At 40.3% G+C, this 25,252-nt stretch overlaps 1 long non-coding RNA gene across 1 annotated transcript; it reads left to right on the top strand.

Moving 5' to 3' along the window:
• The first annotated feature begins 22,408 nt into the window (after positions 1–22,408).
• Positions 22,409–24,011, top strand: LOC110917500. The gene is made up of 6 exons (XR_002580605.2): positions 22,409–22,611; positions 22,963–23,028; positions 23,181–23,328; positions 23,494–23,580; positions 23,667–23,722; positions 23,809–24,011. It is a non-coding gene; the product is annotated as an uncharacterized LOC110917500 (long non-coding RNA).
• The last annotated feature ends 1,241 nt before the right edge of the window (positions 24,012–25,252 follow it).

The raw sequence follows: 25,252 nt of genomic DNA, 5'->3' as shown, positions 1-25,252 counted from the left end.
GTCCCTGCGTGGACATTTATCGTGTTTAGTCCCTGCGTGGACAATTGCATTTCAGTCCCTGCGTGGACTTATCTTTTAGTCCCTGCGCGGACATCTATCTTTGTATTTTGTCCCTGCGTGGACTTGTTTTCTACAAACCTCTGCGTAGGTATTTACTTATTTAAAAAGTCTCGTTTAGGGCAGCGTGTAATCCTTATTATGATTAATGGAATGTTAAGTTATAAATTTCATTTTGTTATTATTATTATATGAAATAAATCAAAAATCATTCCTTTTAAATTAATCTGCCTAAATAAATAATCTTAATGGTGAAACCTAGCCAGGTGTCATTATAAGACCCGACCAATATGGTAAGACCTGATTAAAAGATTCAGATTTCCAGTTAACCTCTGTAAACATGTTAACGTTCTTGGCAGATGTGGTTCGTTAAAATCGCACGCGTCATTCTTATATGAGAATCCTTCTAAGGATTCCAAGGCCCAAATTAATGATTTGTAAATCATGGGTTAAATCGTCAATGAAGATGATCATTAGTTAAACATCCATTAGCGATGTAGTGCCTACGGGCCAAACCTATTAAATATCCATTAGTGATGTAATGCCTACGGGCCATATTTATTGTCATATAAGACAAAATATAGTTGTAGTCTATGACTCCCTGTCAGAAGAAGTAAAAGGACTACGGTTCAAACCTTCATGCCTCGATTCTCTGTAATCCCGGCTTATATTATAGGACGTCCCTGTGACTAGGCTTGTGCGCCACTAACTATATTATTGTAAATAGGATAAGTTGTATTCAAATCCTAAATAAAGTGAGTAACAAATTAACCCGATATGGTCTATGTTTACCATGGTTAATGAATTGCCATAAAAGACAATTCCATAATACACTCCTAAATAAAACATTGTCATTTTCTTCTATAGCAGATTCGAGATACAATGGCTGAACCAAGTGGAGTTAATAGTCATTCGAAGGAAGATGGAAATGATAACGCCCAGATTCATCTAACGGGCGCGGAATTGAAAGCTCTAGTCGACGGCGCTGTTAAGGCAGCCTTGGATCGACAGTATGAAGAATACACCGAGTCCCGGAGCAGAACCTTATCTACACCACACTCAAAGCCAAAAACCCACTCAAGATCTCACAGCAAACCACCCTCGACTCCGTCTAAGCCTAAAAAGGACGATGATAAGCACTCATCTAATGAAAACAGTGTCTGTCCTAAAGAAAAAGTGTTTACTGATGCATCTCGCGCCAGGGGTTGCACCTACAAGTATTTCGTATCTTGCAAACCCCAAGATTTCACTGGGGAGAAGGGCGCGGTAGATTGTATGACTTGGTTAGACGAGATGGACACCGTTGTGGACATCAGTGGTTGTGCAGAAAGAGATGTGGTGAAGTTTGTTTCGCAGTCATTCAAGGGCGAAGCCCTGGCATGGTGGAGATCATTGGTTCAGGCCTCGGGGAAGACTGTTTTGTACAGCATGACGTGGGAGGAATTTATTACTCTCATCAAGGAAAATTACTGCCCTCAACATGAGGTTGAAAAGATCAAGTCCGACTTCCTATCGTTGGTTATGACAAACCTTGACTGTCAAGCTTACCTCACGAGCTTCAACACAATGTCCCGGTTGGTTCCGTATCTGGTAACCCCGGAACCAAAGAGAATAGCTCGTTTTATCAGTGCTTTAGCCCCCGAGATAAAGGCAAGCGTAAAGGCCTCTCGGCCAGCTACCTTTAGATCTGTAGCTGACATATCTTTGTCCCTCACTCTGGATGCGGTCCGACAAAGATCGCTGAGGAACAAAGAAGCTGAGAAGAGAAAACGTGAAGATGATAATTCACGAAGATCGAGCAAGAAGCACCGTGGAAACGGTGACAACAAGAAGGGGTCTGAGTCAAGGAGAGATGGGCCTCAGTCTGGTGAGAAGCCCAAGTGCAAGATTTGCAAGAAACAACACTTTGGAAAGTGCAGACTCGAATCAAACTCGCAGACTCAGTCAAAGTCATTTGCTTGCGGGATATGCAAGTCCAAAGACCACAAAACCTTGGATTGCAAAAAGCTGAAGGATGCAACCTGCTACAGTTGCAATGAGAAGGGGCACATTAAAACCAACTGCCCTAAATACGCCAAGAAGCCTGAAGAGGCCAAGAAGACCAATGCAAGAGTCTTCAGAATGGATGCGAAAGAAGTTGTGCTAGACGACAACGTGATCACAGGTACTTTCCTTGTAAATGATGTCATTGCAAGAGTACTTTTTGATTCAGGCGCTGATAAGTCTTTCGTAGATCATAAATTTTGCAAATTGCTGAATATGCCTGTCAAAACCTTGAGTATAAACTATGAGGTAGAGTTAGCAGATGGCACCATAGAAACCGTCTCTACTGTATTAGATGGATGTGTGATAGCCATTAAGAACCACTCTTTTCCTCTATCTCTACTTCCCTTTAAATTAGCCGGTTTTGATATAGTATTGGGTATGGACTGGTTAGCTCATAACCAGGCCCAAATCGTCTGCAACAGAAAACAAGTGGTGATAAAGAGTCCGTCTGGTGAATCGCTTACCATTCGGGGAGATACCCAGTATGGACTGCCTGAGCAAGTGACTATGCTCAAGGCTTCAAAATGTTTAAAGAAGGGTTGTGTCATCTACATGGCACAAGTGATTATTGATGAGCCTAAACCTAAGATAGAAGACATCCCCGTCATTTCGGAATACCCAGAAGTTTTCCCTGAAGATCTACCTGGTTTTCCACCAGATAGGCAAGTGGAATTCAGGATTGATATCATCCCTGGAGCAGCACCTATTGCTAGAGCACCTTACAGGTTAGCACCAACCGAAATGAAGGAATTAAGGACACAACTGGATGAACTGCTAGCTAAAGGTTTCATTAAACCTAGTTCGTCTCCTTGGGGAGCACCTGTCTTGTTTGTCAAAAAGAAGGATGGATCGATGCGTCTGTGCATCGATTATCGCGAGCTTAATAAAGTCACGATAAAGAATAGGTATCCTTTACCCAGGATCGACGATTTGTTCGATCAGTTACAAGGGGCAAGTTATTTCTCAAAGATTGACTTAAGGTCAGGCTACCACCAACTGAAGGTCAGGGATGAAGACGTACATAAAACCACATTTAGGACTCGTTATGGTCATTATGAGTTCCTAGTGATGCCTTTTGGGCTCACTAATGCACCGGCCGCATTCATGGATCTCATGAATCGCGTTTGCAAGCCGTACTTAGACAAATTCGTCATCGTTTTCATCGACGATATTCTTATCTACTCAAAGAATCAAGCTGACCATGAGAAACACCTTCGCTGTATTCTCAAACTCCTGCATCATGAGAAACTCTATGCCAAATTCTCTAAGTGTGAATTCTGGCTTCGAGAAGTCCAATTCCTTGGACATATGGTTAGCGAGCGTGGTATCCAAGTGGATCCCGCTAAAGTGGAAGCTGTCATGAATTGGCAAGAGCCAAAGACGCCTACAGAGATTCGTAGTTTCCTGGGGTTAGCAGGATATTACAGGCGCTTCATCGAAAATTTTTCAAGGATTGCTGCGCCCCTAACTTCCTTGACCAAGAAGAAAGTAAAGTTCGTTTGGGGCCCTAAGCAGCAAGAGTCCTTTGATATTCTGAAGCAAAAGTTGAGCAACACTCCTGTACTGACATTGCCTGAAGGTACCGAAGAGTTCGTAGTTTACTGCGATGCATCACACACTGGCATGGGATGTGTGCTTATGCAGAAAGGCAAGGTTATTGCCTATGCTTCAAGACAGTTAAAGGTGCATGAAAAGAATTACACCACCCATGACTTGGAGTTGGGTGCCGTTGTGTTTGCACTAAAACTGTGGAGGCATTATCTGTATGGTATCAAGTTTGTGATCTATTCTGATCATAAGAGCCTACAACATCTGTTTAATCAGAAGGATTTAAACATGAGGCAGCGCCGTTGGATGGAGACTTTAAATGATTATGATTGTGAAATCAGATATCATCCCGGCAAGGCGAATGTAGGCGCTGATGCCTTGAGTCGAAAGGAAAGGGTGAAACCCATTCGAATCAATGCCAAGAGCATTGAAGTGAAGAACAGTTTAATTGAAAGGTTGTTAGCTGCGCAGAGGGAAGCTGTGTTGGAAGCTAACTATCCCAACGAAAAGCTAGGAGTAACTGAGGAGCAGTTATCTCTTGGCAAGGATGGAATTCTAAGATTGAATGGACGAATATGGGTTCCAATTTATGGAGGACTATGAGATGTTATCCTCCAGGAAGCCCATAGTTCCAAATATTTCGTTCATCCTGGAGCGGATAAGATGTACCAGGATCTAAAGGCAAATTATTGGTGGATAGGCTTGAAAAAGTCTGTAGCCGCTTATGTAGCCAAATGCTTGACTTGTGCGCAAGTCAAAGCTGAGCATCGAAAGCCGTCAGGCTTGCTACAACAGCCTGAACTTCCCGAATGGAAGTGGGAAATGGTAACTATGGATTTTATTACCAAGTTACCCAAGACGAGAAAAGGAAATGATACAATATGGGTTATAGTTGATAGACTGACTAAGTCAGCACATTTCTTACCCATCAAGGAGACTTATAGCTCCGACATGTTGGCCCAGTTATACGTTGATAAGATTGTAGCCTTACATGGCATACCTGTGTCTATTATCTCTGACAGAGATACTAGATACACGTCACATTTTTGGAAAAGTTTCCAGCAATCTTTGGGCACACGTTTGAATTTTAGTACGCTTTACCATCCTCAGACAGACGGTCAGAGTGAGCGTACTATTCAGACATTGGAAGACATGCTACGTGCATGTGCGATCGATTTGGGTGGTAGTTGGGATAAGAACCTACCATTAATCGAATTTTCCTACAACAATAGCTACCATACCAGCATTAAGGCTGCGCCCTTCGAGGCATTATACGGTAGAAAGTGTAGATCGCCCGTTTGTTGGGCGGAAATTGGAGATGTCCAATTATCAGGACCAAAGATAGTCTTCGAAACGACGGACAAGATTGTCCAGATTCGAGACCGTCTCAAGGCTGCCCGAGATAGGCAGAAAAGTTACGCAGATCCAAAACGTAAAGATTTTCACTTCGAAGTAGGTGATAAAGTGTTGCTAAAAGTATCACCCTGGAAGGGAGTGATGCGATTCGGTAAGAAAGGCAAATTGAGCCCGAGATATATTGGACCATTCAAAGTAATCGAACGTGTCGGATCGGTTGCCTAAAAGTTAAACTTACCGGAGGAGCTCAGTGGAATTCACAATGTGTTCCACATCTGCAATCTAAAGAAGTGCTTCGCTGATGAATCACTAGTAATACCACATACAGATGTGCACATAGATAAGAGCTTAAAATTTGTGGAAAAACCTGTGTCGATTGAAGATCGACAGGTAAAGAAGCTTCGAAGGAAGCATGTATGATGTGTGTAAAATGCAACATATAAATTACATCAAATAAGGCATAAAACTAACCCTTTTTAAGTACTAATGTTGGAAAAAGAGTGTTTTTGTCTTCCTTTTGTATTTTCAGGATGAAATGAGCTCAAATTCACAAAAGAAGCAAAAAGACAGCTAATTCTAACATAAATACAAGAAAAGGAATAAAAGTAGACTGCCCGAACCCTCAACGGCATCCTCCCAAGCGAAGAAGAGAAAACAGAAGCCTGAACACGCCCCGTGCTCAGCCAGCACGGGGCCGTGCCCAAGAAGCAGCAGAAAAGACAAACCTGTAGAAGCTTCTATTGCCCACCACGGGGCCGTGTCCAGTGAGCACGGGGGCGTGGCGAAAGTACAGCAGGCGCATTAATTGTAATTGCGAATTACAATTAATGAAGAGAGAGAGTGTCAGACGGGCACGGGGGCGTGTCCAGCGGACACGGGGCCGTGCCCAGCCTTCTGTTCAGCCTATAAATAGGAGTGCTTGGTTTCATTCCAATCCATCCCTTGGCACACCACCTCTCTCACACTTCATCCACCACCCACCACCACCATAACACCATCATCCACCACCATCATCCATTGTCCATCGTAGAGTGTGTGAGTCGTCTCGGGATCCAAGATTGATAGTAAGAGTTCTTGACAATCAAGGCCATGTTTGCCTAAGTCTCTTACATCACTTGGTGAAGACAAGTGTTTAGTATAATACTTTTTATTTTTAATCTTTTGCACTTTTTATTTGGTTTTGTATTAATGACTTTAATAACTAGTTGCTTATGTTGAAGGTGATCTTTCCTTATCGTTTGTCCGTGGTGTCTTGGCATTATTTTACTGTCTATGTAAAATAAAAGATTTTCACCATTCATATCTCCACGGTCTATATGGAGGTATGTTGGCTACCTGGTCGGGGGTTAAGGGAACGGTTTGGTAAGGGTCTTGCCCTTGTTCAGCGTTTAGAGGTCCTGCAAGGGACCTGGGTCAAATTTAGTAGGATCTCCTTCAATGCCCATAGGTATTGGATGGCGGGGATCCAAACTCTTTGACCCCTTCATAAGTTAACTACTATTAATACTATAACCCGGCTATTTACGACTGTATCCCTGCTGACTCAGACTACTTAGCCGAGGGTAACGTCACAGCCAAAAGCGGGGCCTACCACAATTTGCATTAATAACTTAATTCATTATCTTCCAATAATCCAACCCTTTAGGATTGTATCCTTGCTGACTCAAACTACTGGGTTGAGGGTAACGTCGCCTTCAAAAGAGGGGCCTACTACAATAACTAAGATAATATCTTAAACAAGTGCAAAAGTGCGAAAATAATCAAAGGTTATACTAATACACGAGTCGGATCCAAGTGATTCATCTTGTCTATCTGTTTTTATTTTATTTTTATTTTTCAGCATTTAGTTAGTTTTTATTTTCTTAGTTTAAAAACATTTTTCTAACTTTTTGATTTGATTAGACGTTGAGGATAAACCGGTACTAAAAGCTCTTGTGTCCTTGGACGACCTCGGTATCTTACCAACACTATACTACGTCCACGATGGGTGCACTTGCCCATATGTGTGTTTAGTGTTAGTAAATATCGTGTTTTATAAATTTAAAACTTGGCTAAAGGTGTAAAAAGGGCTTAATAATATATCTAAATTATATACACACTACACACGCATCAAGTTTTTGGCGCCGTTGCCGGGGACACAAGGATTTTAAGAAAGCTTAAAATCGACGGCCTAATCATTTTTTCAAAACCTTTTTAAAACGCGCGCAATTTTTTCTGCATTTTAGATTAGTTTGCATTTACAGTAGCCTGAACACGGGGCCGTGCTCACTGAACACGCCCCCGTGCTGCATATTTTTAGTTAGATACCCAGATACAGAGTCTGAACACGGGGCCGTGCTCACTGAACACGCCCCCATGCTCAACGTGACCTGTAACTTTTATTAAAACGCCCAGATACAGACCCTGAACACGGGGCCGTGTTCACCCAACACGGGGCCGTGTCCAGCTTCTGTTTCCGTCTTTATTTTTGTTTTCTGGTCCCGAGACTCAGTTGTGGTCTGCTGAGTGATTCTTATGGATCAATACTCAGGAGGTTACAACTGCACCTATGATGAGGATGGTTATAGGGGTAATTATTGCACTAATTGTCGTAACGCACGCTCGGTTCAATATAATAAATCATATCAACCATCCAATTCATACAACTATTATGAGGAGCCCAGGTACGAGCCATCAACTTCATACACATCCTATGAAGACCAAAGGTATGAACCTCCTTCCTCATACTCATATTTTGATGAACCAAGGTATGAGCCTTCATACTCATACTTTGAAGATTCAAGATATGAGCCACCACCTTCATACACTTATTATGAGAAACCATGGCGTGAACAACCCACCTCATATGAGTACTATGAAGAACAAAGTTTCGACCCTTACCCATCATATACTTACAATGAAGAACAATGGTGTGAACCATCTACTTCATATGAGTACTATGAGGAGCCAAGGATCGAACAACCGGATTCAAGCCTTGAGGATCCCAATTCTTTTTCTCTCACCGAAGTGACCAATAGGATATTAGAACACATTAAAACTATCAAACGTTACATGAAAGAATCTCGCGCAAGGGAAGAGGAATCCCGCGCAAGAGAAGAATTAAATTGTAATAATAACATAGAGATAGTTGAAAATGTAAAAATGGAAGAACAAGAAAGTGAAAAACCGACACATGAGTTAAACAATGCAAAAGGTGAGTCCAATAACGTTAAATTACAAGAAGAGTCTAATTTTGAAGAAATTAATCTCTTGTCACCTACTTTCGAAAATCATTGTTTAGTAACCCCTCATGCCAAGTTTTTAAAAGAGTTAAACACTAGTGCTAAAATCAAAGAAGTAGTGAGTGTTAAGTTAACTAATGATCAAACTTCGCTAATAAAAGAAGATCCTTTTGAAATTAACATTACACCGGTTCCATGTTTCTTTCAAAATTCATTTATTAGTAATATCACCATTGATAAAGATCTTTGTGTTAACATAATGCCTAACTATATTTTTGAAAAATTAAGTATTAGTGACTTTACTCCACTTCAAATACCCATTTTTCTATCCGATCGAAAAGTGATAAAATCAATCGGTGTAGTTGAAGATGTTTTGGTTCAAACAAATCAAATGGTAATCCCAACCGACTTTGTCATCCTTGATGACACTCCTCTAGTCTTGGGAAAACCTTTTGTACAAACTCATAAGGCTTTGAAAAACCGGAAATTCAACAATCTACCTCTTCAGTTAGGGGCATTCAAAAGGAGCATAGATCTTGAGCGTTCAATGAAGTATCCTTTTGGCAATAATGACCCCCTAATTGAAGATGAAGCTGAACCACCCGATACGACTAAAGAAGATGACCACTTTGTCGAAGAAGAGATCGCCATAGAACAAACCTTTAAGGTTCTTGATCTAGATGAGCCACAAAATAAGGTGTCTTCTAAAGACCCACCCATTGAGCTCAAAGAACTTCCTAAAGGTTTGGAATATGCTTTTCTAGACAAAGATGGTGGTTTACCTGTAATTATTTCTTCTAAGTTAAGTAACATAGAAAAAGAGAAATTAGTTAATCTACTTAAAAAACACAAAAACGCGATTGCTTGGAAGCTTGTAGATATTAAAGGAATAAGTCCTTCCATGTGCACGCACAAAATTTTAATGAATGATGACTACAAAACAGTAATTCAACCACAACGAAGAGTGAATCCTAATGTTCAAGAAGTGGTTAAAAATGAAGTCATCAAGCTACTTGACGCCGGACTAATCTACCCTATCTCCGATAGTCCGTGGGTAAGTCCCGTCCAAGTAGTCCCAAAGAAAGGAGGTATGACGGTAATAACTAATGAGAAAAACGAATTAATACCAACAAGAACCGTCACAGGATGGAGAGTTTGTATAGACTATAGGCGATTAAATGAAGCAACAAGGAAAGACCACTTTCCTTTGCCTTTCATTGATCAAATGTTAGAACGACTATCCGATCATAAATTTTATTGTTTCTTAGATGGTTTTTCAGGTTACTTTCAAATACCGATAGCACCAGAAGACCAAGAGAAAACAACTTTCACATGCCCCTACGGAACTTTCGCATATCGACGCATGCCATTCGGTCTATGTAATGCACCTGCAACATTCCAACGTTGTATGGTAGCCATTTTCCATGATATGATAGAAAAGACAATGGAAGTCTTCATGGATGACTTTTCCATCTTTGGAGACTCATATGACCAATGCCTCGATAATCTTGAACGAATGCTATCCCGATGTGAGGAAACTAACCTCGCCCTTAACTGGGAAAAATGCCATTTCATGGTAACAGAGGGAATAGTACTCGGTCACAAAATCTCAAGCGAAGGAATGGAAGTTGATCGAGCAAAAATAGAAACTATTTCTCGATTACCTCCACCATCCTCCGTAAGAGAAATCAGAAGTTTCTTAGGGCATGCCGGATTTTATAGAAGGTTTATCAAGGACTTTTCAAAAATTTCAAGACCTCTAACAAAATTACTTGAAAAAGATGCACCTTTCATCTTTGACAAGGAATGCAATCAAGCATTTCTAACCCTCAAAGAAATGCTAGTCAATGCACCTATCATGATAGCGCCCGATTGGAAATTTCCTTTCGAAATCATGTGTGATGCAAGTGACTTTGCCGTTGGAGCAGTCTTGGGACAAAGAAAAGAAAAGCATTTCCACCCAATCTATTATGCTAGTAAAACGCTTAATGATGCACAAGAAAATTATACAACTACAGAAAAAGAATTACTAGCAGTGGTGTTTGCTTTTGATAAATTCCGTTCTTATCTTGTTCTTTCTAAAACTGTAGTCTATACAGACCATGCAGCTATCAGGTACCTCTTCAAGAAACAAGACGCAAAACCCCGTTTGATCAGATGGATTCTACTCCTCCAAGAATTCGACATCGAAATCAAGGACAAAAGAGGAGCAGAAAACACTGCTGCAGATCATCTCTCACGCCTAGAAGACCCAGCTTTGGAAGCGACCAGGGACGAGCAAATCAACGAGAAATTTCCCACCGAGTCCTTGGAGATGATGGAGAGTAGACAAGAGCCATGGTATGCCGACTATGCTAATTATCTGGCTAGCGGTATAGTCACCAGAGGATGGCCGCATCATCAAAGAAAGAAATTCTTTGCTGATGTAAAGCATTACTTTTGGGAAGACTCTTATCTTTTCAAAATATGTGCCGACCAGCTCATCCGAAGGTGTGTCCATGGTAATGAAGCACGAAGAATTCTCCGTCATTGTCATGAAGGTCTATACGGAGGACATCATGGTGCCGCGAGTACCGCACGAAAGGTATTTGATTCAGGGTTTTCTTGGCCAACCATTTACAAGGATGCACAAAACCTTGTAAAGACATGTGATGCTTGCCAAAGATCAGGTAATATTTCTTCCAAAAACGAAATGCCTCAAAATGGCATTCTCGTTTGTGAAATCTTTGATGTGTGGGGACTTGATTTCATGGGACCTTTCCCACCGTCAAAAGGAAACAAATATATACTTGTGGCAGTCGATTATTTGTCTAAATGGGCGGAGGCCGAAGCTCTTCCAACAAATGATGGAAGAGTAGTGGTAAAATTTCTGAAAAAAATATTTTCTCGTTTCGGGACACCAAAAGCTTTGATAAGTGATAGAGGTACTCATTTTTGCAATCATCAACTCGAAAAAATATTAACAAGGTATGGGGTCTATCACCGGGTATCAACAGCGTATCACCCTCAAACAAATGGGCAATCCGAAGTGACTAATCGAGGTTTAAAACGAATGCTTGAAAAAACCGTAGGACTAAATAAAAAGGAATGGGCCGACAAATTAGACGATGCTTTTTGGGCCTTTCGAACTGCTTATAAAACCACTATAGGCACGACCCCATATAAGCTCGTCTATGGAAAAAGTTGTCACTTGCCAATAGAAATAGCTCACAGAGCCTACTGGGCAATAAAAAATGTAAACTTAGACTTAGAAACTGCCGGTAAAAATCGATTCTGTCAAATGAATGAATTAGACAAACTAAGGAATTATGCATATTCTAACTCCGAAATTTATAAGGAAAGAATGAAAAATTTACATGATAAATATATTAAGTCTAATGAATTTCGGGTAGGAGATCAAGTTCTATTGTTTAATTCACGACTTCGATTATTTCCTGGTAAACTAAAATCTAGGTGGTCAGGACCTTTTTCCGTCACCCATGTTTTTTCCTCACGGTGCAGTAGAAATTAAAGCTCGAAATGGGATACCATTTAAAGTTAATGGCGAACGGCTAAAACTCTACCGAGGGTCCATTGAGGATGAGGAAGAGAAGATCTCGCTTCAAACGGTTAACGAATAAACTTAACATCATACCCGACATGTTACGAACAGGCAAGTGTACGTCAAAAACCGGTAAGTCTTCTAACCATTTTCGGAAAAAGGGGCATGCACACGAGCACAAAAAAAAATTAACTTTGCTCGGCACGAGGCCGTGTCCGCTGGACACGGGGCCGTGTCGAGACGACTGTCCGGATAAAACCCTCTTTTCATAACAGTTACCTCATTCCACACGCCCCGTTTCGCCGAAAACTCTCTGGTTCCAGGCGATTTTCAGCAAATTTCCGACGTCACTACCACGTTTAACAACATCAAGGTATGATTCTATCATCTTTAGTAGTTAGATTAATTACTTGCATGTAGTTAAAACATCAAAAATTGGGGAAAAATCTAGGGTTCTTCATGTTCATCCGGATCGAACTTCAAATTTTTGATGCAATCTGTTAGTAGTAGTTTAGATTAGTGTAGTAGAAAGTAAATAAACATGTATTGTTGATAGATTCGTTCGATTTCCTATTAAAACCCCAAACCCTTGTTTTGAACCGAAAAAGACGAAATTGGAAGGGTAAACGGTTTGTTTTGGGAAAAACGACACTTAGGGTTTCATTTTCGGGGGAAACCGCAACTATTGGGCTAAAAATTTTCAGGTTTTCGGAACCGGGACGAAAAATGAAGTTTTTAGGTTACAGACGCCTGGACACGGGGCCGTGTCCACTGAACACGGGGCCGTGTCCAGCCAACTATTTGCAGTTTCTTTAAAAATTTCTTTGTTTCGTACTAACTTTTGGTGTATTCTTTCAGATGTCAAAGTTCACAAGGTTCAACGCAAGCGAACTCGATGCTAGGGCGCGATATGAAATACTCCAAACAAGACCCGAGGAGTACCCTAGGCGAGCATGTACGGACTTGTTAACCATGGTGAACCAACTAGACCGATTCAACAACATCGTGACAGGGCCACTAGCAGTTGCATTGAACACTCGGCTTCGGTCGGTGCATCAATGCACAACGGAGTTTTACAGTACTTTCGCTTTCAATTCGAGGTGTGCCCCATTTGACAATGAAGGGGTCGCATTTCGGTGTGGCGGGACAAAGTACTCAATCTCCATGGCACAGTTTGGATCTATAATAGGACTATACGGTGAAGAGGAATCGGGAAATGAGGAAAACACTGGGGGATTACGAGACTTGGACGAGACCGAACGACAAGCCGCATGGGCTCAAATCGGTGAAGGATTCTACAACCCTAGCAGCACTAAGAGTACCAAACTGAAGGACCCGCTATACCGCTACATTCACAGGCTCCTCACCTACTCGCTGAACCAGCGTCACGACAGTAGTGGCGTTGTGGGGTTGAAAGATTTGGTTGTCCTTCACTGCATCCACAACCGGAAGCCTCTCGATGTTCCATATCTCCTGTTGCGAAACATGCATCTCAATCGCCTTGCTCGAGCTCCAACACCTATCTTCTTTGGGGGATGGGTGTACCGTCTTTTCAAGCACTTCACGAACATTCCAAGGTCCTTTGAAAGAAGTCCGTGGTCGGGACGAGTTGACTACCACATTTGTCGAGCCATGAACTTGCTTTATGAGGCGGAAGACGGGACCGTGAGCTTCCAAAGAACGCAAGGCTATGCATGGAACTCACAGGAGGCCCTAGTTCTTCATGCACCACCTCCCCAATACCAGTACCAACCCCATGGCGATCCGGGTCAATCCTCCTCACAAGGAGGCGGTTTTCCTAACTTTCAAAGTTTACATGATCTTTTGCAGGAAAACCTCATGTGTACCAGGAACACCTACAATCTCGCCAACAACACATACCACCGGGTCGGAGCTATTGAGCGCAACATCAACGATATACAAGATGATATCGGTAGCATCCGGGAGTATAAGGCGGGGCATGGGGGTGGAGGTGAGGATAGCGATGAAGACATGGAGTAGGAGGCTTGAAGGAACAAGGAGCGGGTTGGTGGTGAGCCCACAGGTTTAAGTACCCTTTTCTATCGAACAATTTATGGCCTGCGTGCCACTTGTTGAACAATTTACTTTCCTGAACTACTTTTTATTTCCGTTTTATTTTTCTACTTTATGCTTGGAGACAATTAACTGTGGTAATGTAGTATGTTTTATGTTTGCTTGGTGTGGTATTGAGTGATGAAACAGGTACAATGCAAGGGTTAGAGTGCTAAACCTTAGCACTTACAGGCCCAAAATGGAAAAACCGGGAGACGAAACCTGTTTTTCAGGCTCACAGACTTTCCACACGGGGACGTGTCCAGCCGACACGCCCCCGTGTTCATCTCCCAGACCTGCTGTTTGGTTACTGACCTGCAATTATTTGCCAGACACGGGGCCGTGTCTAACCAACACGCCCCCGTGTTCACCTTCTGTAAGTTTTCGATACTGGCAATTCACCACAGGGTCGTGTCCAGCGAACACGGGGCCGTGTCCAGACTGCCAGTAACATAAATCTTTGCTTTTTAACACCACATTACACATCCAATCAACCTAAAAATTTATTTTTGGGACACATTGAGGACAATGTGTAATTTAAGTGTGGGGGGGAAGCTAACACTTTGAAATTTTGCAAGTCCTAACAACAAGCCTTACACAAAACTCTATTGGAACCGCTAAACACCCCAAATTTTTTCAAAAAAAAAATTTCATTTTTTTTCTTTTTACTTGTCTAAAGTTTAAGTTAGGAAATCCCAAGATTAATAAGGTTATATTTTTATAAAATTTACAACCGAGAGCGTCGTGATAACAAGAACCAACATAAGAAAATTATGAAACGGCATATCAAGTCTAGTTAAAATTCGATTATATATACTTGATCACATTAAAAACCCATTCCCACAAAAGTGAGTTTTGAGCCTTTATAGAGCATACAAATTTACATCTTTAGACTAAATGCTCATTTTTCGTTTCTTGTGTGAATAGCCGCTTGGTTCTTACAACTCTAGAACTTGTCACGACGACTCATTCCCGGTCCTTACCAACTTAAACCCAACTAAGTAAATGATAGAGGCATTAGGACTAACCATTTTTCTTTCTACACCATTATTTTTCAATTTCTTTTAACCACCTACCCAAAATCCCCCTAGTTAACCCCTTTGAGCCTAAACCTTTTGTTTCTTTACCCTAAACCCTTTTTACCCACCAAAAACCCTTTTTATATTTTTTTTCTTTTTCACCCTTTATTTTAGTAACAAGCTCGGTTTTTCGCAAGCTCGTTCTTTCATGTGACTAAAAAAAAATGATGATGAAGTTAAAAACAAACAAAGCTTTGCAAACAAAAGCTTGTTTGGAGAAATACTTCAAAATAAAAAGTCATTAAAAACAAAATGTGTTACGAAACCGACGCTTTTTACGCTTTTCACCCTTTTACTAACCACTAACCCAACCACCCACCTTTAACCCAAGCCTAACCCTTCACCCAAAAAGTCGTCTTGATATTTACAAAGGTATAAAGTTAAAAAGGAGGAGGATTGATTGCTTGGCAAGCCTATGGAAGGCGTAAGTTCCATGCCGCTCTCGAGTGATTCACTAAAAATACACCTTCGGCCGAGTGTTGAGTGATCCCCCGTGAGGTATGTGAACTTGTATATAAATGAAATTTTAAAAAGGCATGTTATGCCCAAGTAAGTAATTTATCCTATGAAACGTTCTAAATAAATCATAACGAATAGGATTGTAAATAAATAAAAATAAAACCCAAAAAGATCTTAGATTCCCGACACTCTATGACAAGCCAAAAACCTTCTCTTCTACCCATTCCATTTGGGAGTGTAAGCCACATTTAAAGAGTTTTGCTTGAGGACAAGCAAAAGTTCAAGTGTGGGGGTATTTGATGTGTGTAAAATGCAACATATAAATTACATCAAATAAGGCATAAAACTAACCCTTTTTAAGTACTAATGTTGGAAAAAGAGTGTTTTTGTCTTCCTTTTGTATTTTCAGGATAAAATGAGCTCAAATTCACAAAAGAAGCAAAAAGACAGCTAATTCTAACATAAATACAAGAAAAGGAATAAAAGTAGACTGCCCGAACCCTCAACGGCATCCACCCAAGCGAAGAAGAGAAAACAGAAGCCTGAACACGCCCCGTGCTCAGCCAGCACGGGGCCGTGCCCAAGAAGCAGCAGAAAAGACAAACCTGTAGAAGCTTCTATTGCCCACCACGGGGTCGTGTCCAGTGAGCACAGGGGCGTGGCGAAAGTACAGCAGGCGCATTAATTGTAATTGCGAATTACAATTAATGAAGAGAGAGAGTGTCAGACGGGCACGGGGGCGTGTCCAGCGGACACGGGGCCGTGCCCAGCCTTCTGTTCAGCCTATAAGTAGGAGTGCTTGGTTTCATTCCAATCCATCCCTTGGCACACCACCTCTCTCACACTTCATCCACCACCCACCACCACCATAACACCATCATCCACCACCATCATCCATTGTCCATCGTAGAGTGTGTGAGTCGTCTCGGGATCCAAGATTGATAGTAAGAGTTCTTGACAATCAAGGCCATGTTTGCCTAAGTCTCTTACATCACTTGGTGAAGACAAGTGTTTAGTATAATACTTTTATTTTTAATCTTTTGCACTTTTTATTTGGTTTTGTATTAATGACTTTAATAACTAGTTGCTTATGTTGAAGGTGATCTTTCCTTATCGTTTGTCCGTGGTGTCTTGGCATTATTTTACTGTCTATATAAAATAAAAGATTTTCACCATTCATATCTCCACGGTCTATATGGAGGTATGTTGGCTACCTGGTGGGGGGTTAAGGGAACGGTTTGGTAAGGGTCTTGCCCTTGTTCAGCGTTTAGAGGTCCTGCAAGGGACCTGGGTCAAATTTAGTAGGATCTCCTTCAATGCCCATAGGTATTGGATGGCGGGGATCCAAACTCTTTGACCCCCTCATAAGTTAACTACTATTAATACTATAACCCGGCTATTTAGGACTGTATCCCTGCTGACTCAGACTACTTAGCCGAGGGTAACGTCACCGCCAAAAGCGGGGCCTACCACAATTTGCATTAATAACTTAATTCATTATCTTCCAATAATCCAACCCTTTAGGATTGTATCCTTGTTGACTCAAACTACTGGGTTGAGGGTAACGTCGCCTTCAAAAGAGGGGCCTACTACAATAACTAAGATAATCTCTTAAACAAGTGCAAAAGTGCGAAAATAATCAAAGGTTATACTAATACACGATTCTGATCCAAGTGATTCATCTTGTCTATCTGTTTTTATTTTATTTTTATTTTTCAGCATTTAGTTAGTTTTTATTTTCTTAGTTTAAAAACATTTTTCTAACTTTTTGATTTGATTAGACGTTGAGGATAAACCGGTACTAAAAGCTCTTGTGTCCTTGGACGACCTCGGTATCTTACCAACACTATACTACGTCCACGATGGGTGCACTTGCCCATATGTGTGTTTAGTGTTAGTAAATATCGTGTTTTATAAATTTAAAACTTGGCTAAATGTGTAAAAAGGGCTTAATAATATATCTAAATTATATACACACTACACACGCATCAATGTACCTATTGTGAAGGTCAAATGGGATGCCCGTAGAGGTCCCGAATTCACGTGGGAGGTTGAATCCACGATGAAAGAAAAATACCCTTATTTGTTTCAGTAAATCTCGGGTCGAGATTTATTTTAAGGGGGTGAGGATGTAACACCTCGAAATTTTGTGTCCAATAATGTGTTGACACGTGTCATGAGTTTACACGTGGTATTAAATACTAAATAAAGGACTAAAGATAACAAACCTTGAAAGTATGTAAATTCGAGGGTTAAAAATGTCAACGAGGGGTAAATATACTGTATAGTAACCCTAAATGATGCTCGTACCTTCAAACGGATAAATCATGGATCGTACGGAACGAAATACGGAAGAAAGTGAGAGATTACAAACTACAGGGGTTAATTGTGTCAACATGTTTAAGTTATACCTCTGAGTGTCCCTTTAACATACCCGAGGCTTTGTAACAGTAAATTACGCTCACTAGAATATATGATATAAATCTCACGAAGTTCCGCGTTAAAACGAGAAAGTTATGATCAATTCCGTATGCAAGGGGTTAGAAGCGTCAACAATAAAAGATAAGGCTTTTCGGATAGTAATTAAACTAACCGGGGACTTAACGGCACGGGTAAAAGTCACGAGGCCCTTATTCGTAAATAATCAAGGCCCAAATAGCAAAGTTACCCCTTCGAAACCGAAAGGTCAGGTCAATGATTACAAAAGATTTGAAAATCTTGAAAATCAAACCTCAGGCGGGCCGCGTTAATGAAACGAGTGAGCTAATGCGGGCCGCGCGCCATTTAAAGATACGGTTCCTGACATAAGGATTCAGACGGCCTGCGTGAGGCTAACCTGATCCTTAATGCGGGCCGCGTTGAGGTGCCAGATGCAGAAAACATCACAGATTCATTGTTTGAGCTTGTAACCGACCTTGGATGCATTAATTGAAGCATGGGCGCCCCCTACATGTCCCCTAACACTCAGGGACAGCTGCTGATCATCCATGAGCAATTATAGGTTGAGTTGTAATGATCTTGTGCACCATTTTTCACTATAAAAGGCAATGTAGTGCACCATTGTTCAACACACCTCAAACCTGCTTTCTTGATCATTCCTGAAGCTCAAAAGCATTCTTCTAACATCTCTGGTCGTGCACCAAGCTTCTGTAAGTATGCATAACCCTTCGTGGCTTAGTTTTCCATAGTTTTAGCTTAAAAGTCAATCTGTCGTAATTAACGATTGACTTTACGATAAATCACAAATGGTCCAGTGGTTTGTCGAATCAAAGGTAGTTATATGTTGGTAATCATGTGGGCTTTGAACCCCTAAAAGGGCACCCTCTGATTCCCACTCTAAGTAGTCCGAATGTCGAGTCAAACGTGCTTAGAAAAAGCCAACAGAAATGCTATTTTACGATTTTATGCATAATCAGTAATGTAGATGGTGTGTAACCTGTTTTAACACTCATAAAACATGATAACAAGTATATTAACTAGTCTAAGCTTGTTTGATCCGACCATTTACTGTTTTGACCCGGTTCGGAGCCGAAAGTCGCAAAACTTTGACTTTTGCTTTGACTTCAGTTCCGACCCGTTAAAGTATGATTTAGATATGCCATAGGACTCTCTTAGGACTAGGTTACATGATGGTATAACCCTCTGTGACCGGTTCGTTGTTTGTCCGAGTCTTATACACCTTTCCGTTAAAAGCTTAAAAGTTGACCGTAACACCCTTTTCAATTTAAAACGAGAATTTCAGACATGTGAAAGGACCATAACCTTAGTTACTGATTTCTAAGCATGTCCCTGAAAATTCACGACAATCCGAGGTCCATAATAGGAGTTATGCTAAATAGCGCAATTACGAAAACTTTAGTAATTAAATAGCGCAATTAGCATAACGCCTATCTAAACCCAGATTTCGACACCAAACCTTTTACACACTGATGTAAAATAATATTTTGGGATTTTTAAAGATTTTTAATTATTTTTAACCTGCTCATAACCTACGGTTATGGCATCGGTTCGGTAATTACCGAATATACCCTTTTCGGACATAACTTGAGTTCTACAAGGTCTTTTGACCTGATTCCAGTTGCTACTGATTTTAAATAATAAATAGAGTATTTTGGACTTTATAAACTGTTCGGAAAACTCAGATTTCCTGTAGAACTCATAAACCTCTTTTTAAATCTTTAAAACGACCGAAATACCCCTACGGGGCATATAATTAACTTAAACTCATTACGGGCATTATGGAAGGTATCCTACTGATACCACAACTTCTTTAAAGCATACTGACTTAGGAAATTTGTGTAGGACTCTTGCGGTTACCCGTTACGTCTTTTGCGCGCACGGTTCAGCTTATGGAACTAGTTTACATAAACTAGCCGAAACGGGTCAAAACTTATTGTTTTGACCTCAAAATCCAGAGTGTGGTTATTATACCCATATAAAAAAAGTCTTCAAACTTGTTGGGTCCAAATCACATTCCACTCCCGGTTCTCGCCTTTCACGCGATTAAACCGTAATTATCCTTTGAAACTAACCGGTCTAAGCTACGGCTAAATTAAAGACCCGTTAGGATTCTAATAGGTTATTTTAAACCTCCGTTCCAGAATAGGAGACCAGTAAAAGATATTTGCACTTATTCGATTAAGGATTTATACTTGCAAAGGTAAATACTTTTAACTTATTTTCCGTTATACGGGCTTGGGTTACGGTATATAAAATACCGCTTGATCGGGCATCAAATCTTCCATCGTTTGGTGGTTAATTGAATAATTTGATCGGCTCGTTTAAACAGTTTTGTTTACTTAAACGCCTTTGGGGGGTTAATGACCATGTCCCGGATATCCCTAGCAGCATTTTACGAAATGGCCATGACCTAAGCGCGGAGTGTAGGCGTACACTCGTCAGTGCATAAATAGTTGATGTGGTGTGTCTATTGATCTTTAACCCGGTACGTCCGGGCTACTGAACGCTTAAGGAACATGTAATTCGTTCACAAGATTATAAATTTAAATAATTCTCCCAAGTTATAAAGAGTTTGTGCCTTGTGCATTCAAATCAATTTTTATTAAACCTTTTACAAAAAGTGTCAGTTGAAAGTATTTACCAGTGTAAACTGACGTATTTTCCCAAAAAGATTAAATGCAGGTACTAAGCGTAATTGGCTGGATATTTCTCCTTAGCATCAATAAAGAGTCTCGCAAGCTTAAGATGCCTACGTCTGTTGAACAATACTTTTACTATTTTTGATCCCCTGTGGATTATATTTCAACGATTGTGATACTTTGATGTTACATTCAATGGTTGGAATATATTTATCTTTATGCTTCCGCTGTGCATTCACATATTGTGTGGTTTGACTATATTGTTGCCAACTACGTCACGGTAATCCCCCACCGGGCCCACCGGTGAGACACGTGGAAATCGGGGTGTGACACCTTCTCGTTACAATTAAAGCATGTGGCATCCTTAAGTTTCTTACATTCTATTGCCTTGTGATCTGGGAACTTGCAAATTCCACATGCTTTTGGCTGGGATTGTGATCTTGACTCATGCCTGCATTTTCCAAAGTGGTGCTTGTTACAAACCTTGCACCGGGGTTTATCACTCGACTGTTGATCACCCTTCTTAGATTCCGACCCTTTCTTGTGGTCGTTATTCCCCTTGCGCTTCTTGTCTGAGCGCCGCGAACCATCATCTTCGCGTTTTCTCTTCTCGGCATCCGCAGCTCTTAGCGATCTCTGTCTAACTGCGTCCAGCGTGAGGGACAGAGATATGTCAGCTACCGATCAAAATGTAGTGGGCCGAGAGGCTTTGACACTCGCTTTGATTTCTGGGGCCAGACCCCCAATGAAACGGGCTATCCTTTTTGGTTCAAGTGTCACTAGGTAAGGAACTAGCCTTGACAGAGTATTGAAACTCGTGAGATAAGCCTGGCAATCCAGGTTCTTCATGACCAATGACAAAAAATCAGATTCTATCTTTTCCACCTCGTGTTGGGGACAGTAGTTCTCCTTGATGAGAGCAACAAACTGATCCCATGACATGTTATACAACGGAACCTTTCCAGTAGCCTGTATTAATGACCTCCACCAGGCCAAGGCTTCTCCCTTAAACGACTGGGATACAAACTTTACAATATCCCTTTCGGCACAACCACTGATGTCCACAACAGTGTCCATCTCATCCAGCCAAGCCAAGTCATACGTGCAACGTTTGGCACGTGGGGCATCATCAAGCCCAATTTTCTTAGAATGACCACTGTTTTCATTTGAAGAATGTCTATCATCATCCTTCTTAGTCTCATCCTTCTTAGACTTGGGTTGGACAGAGGGTGGCTTGTTGTGAGATTTCGAGTGAGTCTTAGACTTATTATGCGGTGTAGACAGGGTCCTACTATGGGTCCCACTGTACTCACTGTACTGTCGTTCTAAAGCCTTTGTAACCGCATCATCAACAAGCGCTTTCAGCTCTGCGCCAGTTAACTGTATCTTTGCATTCTCGTGATTCTCCACCGGACGACTGTTCACCTCGTCCGACCTAGCCATGTAGCTTCAATTGCTATATAAAGAGATAATAGGCAAGGTTTTATTTAGAAGCTAATACAGTATTTTATATTCTATTAACCATGGTTTTGAATAACCATTGCTGGTTAATTTGTTAATCAATTATTTATGCAGGACCTGTATTAAAATCCTATATTATAATTAAACATAATATAATAGTTTAGTCACAATGACAGTGTTGATTTATAACCCGGATTCTCACAGAATCGAGGTATTAGGGTCTGAATTAGGGGTGTGCAAAAAAATCCGAATCCGAAACCGAATCCGAAATATCCGAAATTCCGAATCCGAATTATCCGAATTTTCGGATATCCGAAAATTCGGATATCCGAATTTCGGATATCCGAAAATTCGGATTCGGATACCAATTCTGAAAAGTTTCGGATATTTCGGATATCCGAAATTCTAAATATACTATTTTTTTAATTATTATATATAAATACCCATTTTCCTTATTTCCTTGTAAACCCTAAATCTCATTCTTCTCTACAGAACGCCACCCCACTCCATGACTGAATCGAACTCAATCCTCACATTATCGATCTGATTCTACACTGCATCTATGTTATTTCCCTATAAACTTCGTCGATCTAGTCTCTAATCTCCATGAATCTGTCGATCTAGGGTTTACTTTACACGTTTGGTTCGCGATATTCACTGCACATAATCAGGTATGAAGCCTCTTTAATCTTCTTTACATGATTTGTATACACCATTGAAAGTATTCTAAGTTAAATCACATTTTATTATTTAATCTTATGAACTCAGAGTTAAATTTTATTAATTATACTAATATGTTTTAATCCATGAATATGTCGATCTAGGATTTGTGTCGATCTAGGGTTTGTATCCACTAAATGCTCCTCCACTAACATCATTAACTGAACATATAATGAAACAAAAAATAAGGCCAGAGATTCTAATTTGAACCTATTTTTTGTAATGCTCTTAACGATTTTTTTAAGCAATATTAGTTTGTTACATTGTTAGCTTGTTATAATCTTGGTTTTTGTTCATTACAGCCACACACCAGGTCTAGCAGTTTAATTCTTCACGAGCAGCCACAGTTACTGAATTAAAACCTACAGGTAAACATTTACAGCTGCTTTGTGATATATTTGTTACAGAATGTTGTTTGGCTTCAACTGGTAATTAGTTAATTACATCAGCTTACCTTTTTGGACACTCCTAATAATAGTAATAATGATTCGCTTATGAGATTGTATTTAATTTGTTACAGATTGTTTCCAATGGACACTCCTAATGCAAGCAACTCCGACTGTGAGCTAGTGTCTGAAAATGAAGTGGTTTCTAAGGCTAAAGGAAAGAAAACGCAAAGGAAGAAACAAGATGGAAAACCCCCAAGTGCACCCCAAAGTGCTCAAACTGTAAGTGAAACTCGATCAACACGTGTGTCGAAAAAAAGATCATCTTGGTGGGATCATTTTATTGATAGTGATACGGCTGATAAAGCCTTTATTATATATCATTTTATTGTATTTTTTTTACATGGAGAGCATTTTAATATGTTTTTTTTCTCTATTATGTCATAGTTATGAAGGAGTTAGCCTTGGAACAACCCACCATTATCACTGATGAAACGGTTGATGAAAGTTATGAAACATCCGAAACGGCATAAGGTATCGGTTTGTTTTAATAAACTTAGTGATATATGTTAAAAGCAACTTATTGTTTGAAATGGTTTGTTGGTTTTTGATTTTAACAGGTTGTCATGGTTTTTGAGCATGCTTGCTACTTGGAAAGTTTGAATATGGTTCACTAGTTAGTAAAGCAATTCTTTTTCATATTAATATTTCAATTCCTTTAAGCACTTGTTCTTATTACTTTTCTTTTTTATTTGCATTCAGGTTTTTTGTTAGATTGGAAGTTGGGAGATGGATTGGATTTTGGGCTATCTTAATTGGAAGATTATGTCTTTAATTTCGAACTACGAATTGTCTTTATTTGCCTTTTTTTGAACATCTTAGATTCTTAGTATTTGGTTTGTATTAAGACTTTAACTTGACTAGACTTGAATTTGGGTGATAGTTTGTTACTGCTGGGTGATGTACTGATGTAGCATTAACTACTAAGACTTGAATTTGATTTTTTTTTGTTTTAAAATTCGGATATCCGTTTCACTATCCGAACGGATATCCGAAAATTCGGATATCCGAAATTCGGATATCCGAATTTTCGGATACGGATTCGGATAGTGATATTGAGTATCCGAAATTTTCGGATATCCGAAATTCGGATATCCGAATTTTCGGATATCCGGTTTTGAACACCCCTAGTCTGAATCACAGTTCCTTACCCTTTATAGACAGTGAGTTGCAGACTTCTACTGTCTCTTAGTCCGAGAGGACATTAATTCATTACCCGTAGGCACTTCATCCCCAATGGATGGTTATTTATTTTCAGGGAATTTTAAATTAACCCAATTTTTTTTAAAGATGGCCTATGTGATTTATATTGCATCACAATTTGCCCAATATGCTAACATAACTACAGATGTTAACATAAATTTTGGAATCTTTTAGACAGGTTCTACCATCTTGGCCATGTCTATAATGACACGTGGCTAGGTTTTACCCCTAAGATTCTCTTAATTTTAAACGCAGGTCAATCCTAAGTTGAGACGTTAATTATGGATCTGAATCTAATTATGGAGATACCATCTTGGCCTTGTCTTAAAATGACACATGGCTAGGTCTTGTCCCTTTTTAGATTTTGCCATTTTATATTAATGGTAGATCTTCTTTATTAGGAATGTTATTTTCATTTTACTTTTTATTTTAAGTTTATGCATGTACTTATTAATAATAAACAATCATGAAAATTTAAATTCAATCATTCCATTAATAAAGATTAAACAGTACAATACTTGCCCTAAACGGGACTTCTACAAAATAACATGCCCACGCAGGGGCGAAAAATAAACAACAAACCCACGCAAGGGTTAACTAAAAGACATGCCCACGCAGGGGCAGAATACTGAAAGACAAGCCCACGCAGGGGCTGAGTACAGAAACAACAAGTCCACGCAGGGACTGATTACAACTAAACAAATAAATAACAAGGTCTTTAATAACCCCTTCTCTTGGACTTTCCCTTGAGCAAGTCTGACAGGCCTTTGAAGAAGCCTCGGTTGCTTTCGCGGTCTTCACGAACCACTTGTTCGACTCGGTTCAACCGGTCGAGAACCTCCTGCTGGCGCTCCGGCGGGATTAGTTGTGGCTGCGGCGGCTGGTACAAAGGTTGAGGAGGTGGTGGACGCTGGTACCCATAATTCGGGTAACCAGTGGTCCA

The sequence above is a fragment of the Helianthus annuus genome, chromosome 16 (genome assembly GCF_002127325.2).
Source record: "Helianthus annuus cultivar XRQ/B chromosome 16, HanXRQr2.0-SUNRISE, whole genome shotgun sequence".
NCBI classification, from domain to species: domain Eukaryota; kingdom Viridiplantae; phylum Streptophyta; class Magnoliopsida; order Asterales; family Asteraceae; genus Helianthus; species Helianthus annuus.
Note: the sequence above shows the minus strand (reverse complement) of the source record. Positions and strands in the feature narration are given on the sequence as shown.